The 11,035-nt window shown below is 35.9% G+C and overlaps 1 protein-coding gene across 2 annotated transcripts in view; it reads right to left on the bottom strand.

Annotated features, from left to right (window-relative positions):
• THSD4 (thrombospondin, type I, domain containing 4) overlaps positions 1-11,035 on the bottom strand; it is a 230,732-nt gene that overhangs the window by 27,394 nt on the left and 192,303 nt on the right. The gene's annotated exons all lie outside the window — the stretch shown is intronic.

The following is an 11,035-nucleotide window of genomic DNA, read 5'->3' as shown; positions in this document are numbered from 1 at the left end:
GGGGGGGGGAAAAAAAGTTATGTTTATGCTGCAAGAAAGGAAAGGGAAATCGAAGCTGGCTTGGAAATCTTCAACAGTTTCTCACAGGTTACCCTGTGACTCTAGCTCTAGGCCACCCAGCTGCATCCACTGAACATACATGGATGCCAAGGAAGTGGTTTTCCTCCACCTCCTTTCCACTGAAATGACTGTTTTGTGATTTAGTCAGAACAAAACATAGAGGCAGATACAGCAAATCAGCACATCATACAATGCAGAAGCACCAGAAAATTTAGAGATGCATGAGTATCCTGGGTTGCCAAATATTCCAGTTATTCTTCATGAAGCCATTTGGCTACTCCCTCCATTTCCTTTTCAGAACATGAGTCTTTTGCCAGAACATCTGCAGAGCCCTGATCTGCAGCCTGTTTGGAATGACTGGCTCTCTGAAAATGCTGGTAGGATCTCTTGCGTAAAGAAAAGTGACTTTGCAAATCAGATACCAGCCAGGGAAGGCTAACACATGCATCCAGTATCCAGTTGTGCAGTGCATTCCTTTTGTCATCATGGTCAAGTAAAGGATTTCTAGGTGCCTCAGTTCCTTCTTGTTCCTACTTTTATCTGTGAATGTGACTGTATTTTTAAGTCCTTAGGGTCAGAAACTGCTGTCACTTACATGAGTGGAATATGATGCAATATGACAGTTATATACTTTAAAATATAATATCTTGAGGATGAAACCACATCCGACATCATTAAAGAACACAGAAAAGACATGACACTTAAGTCTCTACTAAAAGATTTTCAATTTTATTACATAAATCTGTTCCTTGTGCTGCTACAACAGCAATACTCCATTAAAACACTCTCAGTATCATACACATCTATTTAAGCAGCTGGAAAAAATCTTTAAAAGGCCTAGATTGATGGCCTAAATTAAATTTATGCTGTTAATTTCAAAGTACACATTAGAGAAGAAACTTAATTTTTTCTTACCTAGTCCAGACATCTGAATTAACTGAATTAATCTATGGAAGCAGTATTCCTGCTTCTGCTGCAGCCCTCCCAGTGAAGTACATCACTGAAGTGTGACCGCATGGTGAGAAATGGCCATAAAATGTCAATGTAAAGGAGCATTATGTTAAGATTAATAAATAAATAAATAAATGAACATATCAATCAAGAATCACACTGCAAATATCAGTGTTCTTTCACATAAAGTATCGACTGTAAGTGTAATACCATTGCCATGCTTCAGAAACCATGTACATCACTTCATGACTCTTTCAGTACCCCCTTGCTGAACGAAAACCTGTACTGAAAAAATTCCATAGTTACAGATAATGATGCAAACAAATATAGACATGTGGATTCAAAATTAATTATTCCAATTCAAAACAAACAAACAAAAAACAACGGAAAAAGACTGAAAAAAAAAAAAAGCTTGATAAATTCAAAAGGAATACTTTTCACACTATGTGTGTCTATGAGCCCATCAGCTTTGATCCAACAAGAAGCTGTGGAGGGGAAATCTAACAAGATCCAAGAAGGGACTGGATTGATAGGATTTTTTTCTTTTAATTAACAAAAGTAAATAGCTGCAAAGGAACACCCTAATATTTAAAGTTTGAACATAATTATATTATATGTATATTAGGCTAAGACCTCAGACTTGGGTAGACTATATTTGCCAACTGCATATTTGTACAGTATCTTATGAAACACCTTAGCGTTACAGGGAATTGGACATATCATCACCTTGATCCTCAGAGCAAGATCTGTAACCCTGCTAGAAGGCTGAGCTGATATCCAGGCTTAAAGATAACCTATCAGAGATGAAATCAGAACACACAGGGTCAAGGGACAGTGACACTTTCAGTGTCCTTGCCTCCTTAAGTTGCAAGATTCAGGCTTTTTCCCTTCTGGGAATGATTTCTGCTGACTATCCAGCTATTTTTAATTTACATAATATTGATGAAATTGTTTACATAAAACAAATTCATTGTGTTTTTTGATGAATTTTGTAAATACTACTTAGATACCATAATGTACTTGTGTCTCGTGTAAGTCCCTACCCTTGTTACTCGTTAATGAAAAAGCAATGGTTCATTAGAGAAAGTGGGTGACTTTACCAGTCTTCAAGTATCAACCAACTAGAATTTTCAGTTATTTTTCAGTTATGTTGGTGATTTCAAGTCAGCTTAGCTTGCCTCAGTTTTCCTTATAATACATGCAGAAACAAAGTTAGGCAATACTAATGTTATCTACCTAGTAATAATATATTTGAATTGCAGCTACATGGTCTTCATTAATCATCCCTGCACTTAACAGATACAGTCCCACCTCTAGAGACTAGACTCAGCAACCTAAATTTTCAAAGGCGGGTAACAAATGATATAAGAATATGTGTGCAAGCTGCACATTTAAAATTTAAATTAGTTTAGTCTTTATTATTGGTATCCCAGTTTGTGCAAGAAAAAAATATAATAGGATCATATCTGTTTTTCATTAAAAGGAAAATATGGTAGTAACTTAACAGAAAGGGTATAAAAGTACATAAATTAATTTTAAATACTACATATTATTGCATTCCTTTCTTTCTGCACTGTAAATAATTTCTTTGGTCATTGTTTGGGACAGAATGTAAGCTGTAGGAAGGCCAAGGATTAAAGCAGTTGGCTACCACCACTTCTGAACCTATGAGAAAGAATGTGGCCCCTGGACCATTTCTACCTGTTAAAAGGCTTTTTGGGTGAAGTTTCAGGCTTTTAGTTCTCCTTGTGCCAAATGCCCAGTGGATTTGAATGGCTAGAGAGAGCCGCACTCAAAAGAAGCTGGCATAATCCAGGTACCTGGTACATTTAGGTTGCCAGTGAAGCAACAATTTTAAATTAAATTAAGATGATTACACCCTGTAAAAATGTATTCACAGATTCTGAAATTGTATTTTACTTAATGCTACATGTTTCACCAAGAGCTATCATACACCCACTTGCCTCCCTGGTCTCATTTTCTGATACTTTAACAAAACAGTCTTTACACCGTGAACATTATTTGAAAAACATTTTATACAACATCAGCCATGAAAACAGCATCATCATTACTTACACAGTGCTGGGAGGAAAAATGACAGCTCACATACTACTGCATACAGGTTAAATATGAAATCAATTCACATTATTTACATGCTTTTAAAACTTGTTCCATTTTAACTCAAACAACTTTGGACTAAGAGCTTCTGCAAAATTTACTGCTGACTGGTTTTACATTGTTTTTAAAAATAGAACACTTCCTTAACTTTATGATCTGAGCATGTTTTTCTTATATTGCTGCTAAACAAATAAAATAAATTAATTATCAAGAGCTCAGAAAAAAAAGAGAGCTGGCTAGGATGAAATTGTTGTTAATAACGAAGCTGTAGAAAGATGGCTGTCTCAGAGAGTCCATTAAACTTTCATTTCAAATCCATCATATGACGGGTCTAAAAAAGGCCTTCCCCATAAAAAGGGAAAATGTGCCTCTTTTATGTTTTGATCACTCTGCATCTACCACCTCAACTCTGCCCCCTGAAGAATTTTTATGGTGCTAATATTTTTAGTCAAAGCATGAAAGATTATAAAAAGCTTCATAGTTAATTCCTCAAGAGGAATTCCTCATACAGTCTGTAGCTGGTTTCATCTATCTGTCATCCTCGGATCAGCTTCTTCACTAAAACTGTGTTGTTTACAGCAGCCTTCATTAATGTTTTGCACTAGAGATATGGAATATTTCAAGATAGAAATTCTGACCAACACTTCTGATTGTGCTACAATTCTGTGGCAAAATCTCAACAAGCCACATATTAAGACTTGTATATCAAGTATGTGAAGAGCACTAATTAACTTTCTACGATTCAGCATACAGCTCTCCTTTTACAGATGTTTTACAGCTTCTGTCTTCCTCTTTAACAATTCTATACAGCCTCCCATACAACTCAGAAAAAAAATGGTGAAAGATAACTTAAGTCAAAGGTAGCTAATGCAGGGATGCAACAGAGTGAAATTCTGAATACAGTGAACTCGCATCCACTTTCAAGGTCAGTATTTCAGGAGAGAAGTTATGTTTGATGGTTTATAAGAGTAGCTTTTGTAACCCTAGTTTAAACTATATCACTGCAATCAGAAAATTAAATAATGTCTCTACTACTTTAAAGATAGTTCTGTGACAACAGTTCCCTTCCATTGTGTTTTTCAGTTGTGCTAGTTTTCTCACTTCTAGCTCACAACATGCTCCAGCTCCTGAATGCTGGTCAATACTTCACACTCAGGTAAATGGAAAAACACCAACAAAGTTTTTAACACTCAGAACTATAAAAATACCCGAAGATATGAACTTAGTATATATCAAAGCCAGGCTACAAGTAAAAGGATCTTGATATTATTATTGTGAAAAACATGATCAAGCCTGTATCAAACTTTCTATAAAACTTTTAAGTACATAACAGTAATTTAAGAAACTTACACTGGATAAAAATGCACTGCTCCTTACCATTTACTAACCCTGTTAGTTGCTCTGGCATCAATCAGTCACTCTTCCTCCTTTCCCTTCAGCTGTAGCAAATTTACCAGCTAAAGTAAGTTTTGGTGTTCCAGGTTTTACAAGTTTCCCTCAAGTTTTTTTGAAACAGGTGATTACCTTATTAGGTCTACAGTATCTCATTTACAGTATTACCACAAAAAAAAAAAATCAACTCACCTTTAAAAAAAGAAGTGTGGATATAATTCAAGGAAAGCCATTTGCTCTTCTGCTCAAACCTACCTTAGATAAAGAGCCTAGAGCTGCACAAGCAGATGGAGAAGAATTTGAAAATCATGGGTACCATTGCATATCTACTAAAAACAGTTTGGAAAAACATGCTTTCATTCCCATGATTAGAAATACTGTGCAAGGTAAAAGTTTTCAATTTATTTACCCTCATGTTTCTCTGCTGTAGGTTTTGACAGGTCATTTATGTACTTGTTCCATTTTAGCCTACCAAATATTAAACATATCTTGTACAAAGTATGTCTGGTCAGGCATTGCAGATTTATTAAACAGACACTAAAAGCTTTGTATAAAAGAATACACATGCACTATTCCCAGCACAAAGTCCCAACTGTGCTTCAGAAAACAAAACATCCTGATGAACTTAAGCAGCTTGATGTATTTTTTAACTTACTGCTGAATGACTCCTATTTTTCTAACCATTTGATATCTAAAGAGAAATATTTCATGAGTGGGTCTAACACCTCCCTACCTGCAGTAGGTTTTCACCAAAAATCACATAGGCACAGCACCAATAACAAAATGAAACCTCTCAAACCTGGCAACAGCGTTAGTATTCAGAGTAATACGGCACATTTATTTTCTGTCCTAGGGCCTTTTTTTCTAGGGGGAGCAGTGTCCTAAGCCCTAATTAATTGCTTTACAAACCACATAAAGTCTTTAGATAGACAGAATCAAAGTTATTTCCCATATTTTAAAATTATTCTCTCATTTGGTCCTGACCCAAGCAGTGAGTGAAGCAGAGAGTAGTTCCTCTCTTCTGGGAAGAGGACTGCATGCTTGCAACTGTGTACAGTGAGAAACAAAGTGAAGGCTTGTGCTGTTAACAGCTGTTAACATTAAGTTACAACTTAGTTGTAAATGTCTTGCTGGCAATTTAATCCATGGAACCTTGACAAGCTGCAGATGCATTCAAGATGCAAGTCAAAGATTGATAAAACAGTCAAAAATTATTTTATAAATTTCCTCAACAGAGGCAGCTAGAGACCTCAAGTGGGTGTGATGGACAAGGTTCTCAAGCTGCATTTGATTTACAGCTGCCAGTCAAAATGAAGCATCTTTGGAGGTAGCAACTACCTGACTTCTACACCTCAGCACAATTCTTACTTCACCCATCACATTTGGAGCATATTTTTTGTATTTTACTGTAAGAAGCTTTTTAAAAAAAATATTCACGCACTGGATTATAGAAATCAGTGCAGAATGGTGCATCTTGTACCACTAAACCATAAATATACCCTTTGGTGAAATCTCCCATGAGGTCAATCAATCAGTTTAATGGTAAAAACCATGTGTAACTTGCAGAGGGCTTACAGGAAAGCTGGGGAGGGATTTTTCACAAGGGCATGTAGTGATAGGCCAAAGGGTAATGGCTTTAAACTGGAAGAGAGGATATTTAGGTTAGACACTAGGAAGAAATTTTTCACTATGACGGTGGTTAGACACTGGAATGGGTTGCCCAGGGAAGCTGTGGTTGCCCCATTCCTGGAAGTGTTCAGAGACAGGCTGGACAGGACTTGGATCAGCCTGGTCTAGTGGGAGGTATCCCTGTCCATGCAGGGGGCTTGGAGCTAAATGATCTTTAAGGTCCCTTCCAACCCAAACCATTTTGTGATTCGACGTAACAGCAAGAGAGACTTGCAAGTGTAGAGAATGTTGCAAAAGTCCAACAAATGGACTGCATCAAGCTGGCCATTAACTCTGAACTGCACATGCCTACAGACTCCTGACCAGCTGCCACACCACAAGTCTAACTCCTAAAACTACTGAGTACCTCTGAATGCATATAGATTGTAAAACACTTTCTCAAAATGTATTTAAAGAACACATCAGATGCTTTTTTTTCTTTAAAAAACCCACAATTATTCAGTTTTACAAAACATACCTGTCAGCCTTGCAGCAAGGAATACACAATATATCTCAAGTCAAAGAAGAAAGAGCATATGGAACACAATCTAGAAATACTCTAAGTCATATTATACAGCTACTAGGCTACTTAAAGCACCTCTTATGCATAAACAAAAAAAAGCCAAATGTCTAGAGACTCAGTAATCTACAGTCTCAAAATAATGAAATATGCATTAGTTCAAATGGATTCTCTGAAATAACTCCTTTCCAAAAGCATAGATCTTTGCTGTTTATTAGAACACACCTTAAGTTACAGAACATAGGAGAAATTTGGCATACTTCTTGTAAACTGAATTAGGTATTATTTGCCTCTGACCTTTTGAATTCAAACTCCCACTGATGTCATGGTAAACTCCCACAGGACTCAAAGCTTAATTCAAGACATATAAGTAGGGCAACGAATCTTGTAATCAGTAAGAATAGAATTATCTTTAACAGTCTGATCCTACAAAACCCTCACTCCAGAGCCAACAGAGGATATTAGAAAATGGTCAGCAGTTCACTGATCAGGCCCTAAATTAGTATTAGGTTGTATACACTCAATCTGAAGACAGCTTCTCTGGGAACCTTCACCTCTTGGAAGAAACCTATCTGGTTTCTTCACTGGCAACTAAGACACATTAAGGGTGTCAATCTTCCATGACAAAAATGAGGCATCTTCTTGCTGTTCATAGCTGAGACAGTTTTGCTGAACTGGACAAAAATGGAGATAAAAATACCAGATTTGCAACACTATTACAAAGGAAATTATAATTCAAGTATACTATTATTTCCAAGGACAGACTTAGGCAGTTTTCTTTCTTACCTAAAATATTAACAATAGATAGATCAATATTATGGTCCTGAGCATAATCCTGCTCAAGGAGTTTTTTTATATTCTATTTGGGGAGCTAGCATATCAAATTAATCCTGCTTCATCTCAGAATAAATTTCAAAGAGTGAATTGCAATAAACCAATTTGGCTGTTTTAGGTTTTATCCTTCAACAGTGACACAGACAAAAAAGCCAGTACAAGATAATCCTGCTCTGCTGTTTTAGGTCTAATTTATTGTTGTTTCAGTTGAGAGGGAACTGACATTTTCTGGATGCACTTCCACTTATGAGACCTTTTTTTTTTTTTATTTGATCAAGTAAATTTGTACTGGTTTGAAGACAGCAGGTAAACTTTACTGTTAGAATGGAAATAGATTATTCAATGGTAAGTTAGAACAGGTGCATGAGAAATTAACTGAGCTGATGGAAATTTTATCTTCAACCTTTATTACTAGTTACAAGCTGGCTTTTTTGAATCTGCAGTTTAGTACAGCAGATCTATGTTATACATAAATGTCACAGAACAATCTTCATTACTAATACTAGAAAAGTGTGCTGGAATCCAAAAATTAGCATTTTTTAAGATAGTTGTTTAAGACCTCATCCTCTGCCTGCCTTATCTATTTCACTTAACCTTGGTTTTGGTCCAAAATAATCTGACAGTACTTAAGGATCTCTGGAAATGTCCTCTAGTTTTAATACTTTTTTCTTTCACATTTGACTACGTTACAAGCAACTCCAATACTAATGAATTGAAACTAAATTACAAAGGCTTTTCATGCTTCATTAGCTATATGCTGTGATCTGTTCACATTTCAATTCTGAATTATGCAAAAAGATGTGTCAGTGATTGCAGCATTGCATTCATAGAAGGCAAATTATTGTCAACTTTTCCAATGGTTTGTTGCCTGGAGGAGACATGCCAGCTCTGAACTTCATTTTAGATTTTCTGACTGCCATTCTAAACTCCCCTTCAGTACACTGTCTAAAGCCAAACAACTGCCCTTTCTACACTGTCTACAGCTGTAGTAGATATTAAAGTTCAGCAAACAGAAACAGACAAACTCAAAAGTCCAAATAATATTACTTTGACACAAAATAAAACATTTTGCTTTGGTGTTAGAACCTTAGTACTTTTGGTCTGACTGAAAAGCATAGTCTGAATTTATATTAGATTGTGTCAACATTAAAAATTGAAAATATAGTTTCAAAAACAGTAGTTGCTTTCCTGAATGACCTGTGGCCACAAATGTTAGACAAATTTGACACAGATGCAGACATAGTTTTCATCCTATCTCAGCCTTTTGTTGAACTTTTTTTGGCAGGCAGGTATTTCCCAAGTTTTAATTACAATAGCAAGACAATTTTGGTTCATTTGTGTAATTATCTTTTTTTTTCTCTCTATAAATTTATCAAATCTCTAAACCAGCAGCATGGGTGAAGTTTCATGGTAAAATACTGCTGTCAATGTAATTTCTTTATTTTATGATAGTTCTGAGATTGTACTCAGAGAAAGAAGTTTAATCTTGCTCAGAGCTCCTCCTGTGCGTATTCTTGAAGATCATCTCAGGTAACAAATCCCACTATAGCTTTCATAAAAATTCCTGATTTCTTCTCCCACCTGTAAAAAGAAAATACTATTTACTTGCTTAAAGTTTTTACACTTAATAGTTGCAAAGAAAAATGCTCATTTTCTGACACTGCAGCAAACAATCATTCTCCTTTTGGAGTATTCATTAAACTGCTGCTCTCTAATTTCCCTTTGTTGAGGCCTCTTCCTTTTCACTCAGTTATGCCTGTTCTGTGTTTCGCTTCTGACTCCAAAAGCCATCTTGATGCATCAGCACAAGGAAAATGCTGGGGTAGCAAAGCAGAACAGAAAATTTACTATTACTGCAATAAACAATACAGGCTTTGAGAAACAAAACTGATTTATACGATCTATTCAGGCCCAAACACTACAGCAGGTTCAAAGACTTGACAGCTTTGATAGAATCTCTGAACAAATTTAAGATTTTATCTGCATGTTACAAAAGGGCACACATCTTTAGCTTCTATCAGAGGAGGATGAAGTGTTTCCCCATGGTTTTTAATACAGTCTTTCCTGATGGCCAACTGAAAATGTACAAGGGCAGGAACTTTTTGAAACAGGGAATTCATGAAGCAGATTAGATGATGCAAGCAGTATTTCAGCATTTTTGGCAAGTCTTCCCCTGCAAGGTATAATTACAACTTTTTTTAATTTTCAGGGTGTTTCTTTCTATTATTGCTTACCTCTTTAAAATTACTCAAATAAAAAGCCTTCCCATTTTTCAAACAGGTGCTTTTGAGTGGTTAATGACTTTCACTACTATTATTTGTAAGTACAGAATTAATAATACTGAAATGACTCTCCTTCCATAAGGAGTAAGTTATGCAGAGGCAATGCTCTCACATGTTGAGCTGCGACTATACATAGCTTACCTAGAGCACACAGTTGGTTCCTAAAAGCCTTTCTTGTTGGAAATACTAATATTTACTGAGAGAGCAAATGAAAGATAAGAGGAATCAACAGAGATGAGATTCATCTTTATGCTAGTGTTACGTTTATGAGGTGTCTAGCACAAAAATAAACCTTAGCCCTCTTTAGCATGATAGGCTTTATAAAGGTGAGGAAAGTTTGGAGGCATTAATGGTGTGCTGCTAACTACACAGGCAAGTGTTGCTCTGTTAGGATCTCAATAACCACTACCACAATTAAACATGCAACAATCCAATACTGCATCAAGGGTGTTTCAACTCCCAATTTGTATCAAAGTGCACAAACTGCAATAAGTAAAAAAGTCCTATAACAAATTACATCATTCCTAAACATAGTTGTTTTATTTTATGAGTGGTATCTTACAGTCCTCTATACTGGAGGGGAAGTAAGAGGTTATCAAAAGACCAGAACAATGTTTACTGAAGGCAAGATTCATTGCAACAATAACTGAAAATAAGCAGGTTTCCTATTATTCAGTAAATAAGCTAAACTATAAGGACTTACGCAATCGACACAATGACAGTACACGTTAAAGAATGATGAGTTTTCAGTTTATTTTCACCTAGCCATTCTCTATCATTTTATACTTCAAATACACTTTATTCAGTACTACTAAAGTAATCTATAAAAAGCTCATTCTGTTTTAATTTGTCCAGAAATATCCCTCAAGTTGAAAAAGTAGAAGGATGTGACTGAATTCCCAATTCCACTTAAGTCCATGTAAATATTCTGTGTTTTCACTAGTATGTAATTTTAGCATTGTTCTGTTTTGTTCTGAAAATACCGTAGAGGAAGAACAGAAGGGCTGGTGTGAAAGTAGACTGAGTGAGATGAAATAGGGAGAAGATAAAGGAAAACACTGAAAAACAGAAATGGAACAGGATTCATGTATGTCTTTTATCTGCAAAGAAACTACTTCCAATGTATAAAAAGTTCCACATCTACTATTCTGTTTTAGGATACACAGCACCTCAAGGGAACTTCTGTGGTTCAGAAGGACATAGGCATTGA

The sequence above is a fragment of the Chaetura pelagica genome, unplaced genomic scaffold, assembly GCF_000747805.2.
Source record: "Chaetura pelagica isolate M959 unplaced genomic scaffold, ChaPel_1.0 scaffold222, whole genome shotgun sequence".
NCBI classification, from domain to species: domain Eukaryota; kingdom Metazoa; phylum Chordata; class Aves; order Apodiformes; family Apodidae; genus Chaetura; species Chaetura pelagica.
The sequence above is the reverse complement of the archived record's forward strand: the minus strand, read 5'-3'. Positions and strand labels throughout refer to the sequence as shown.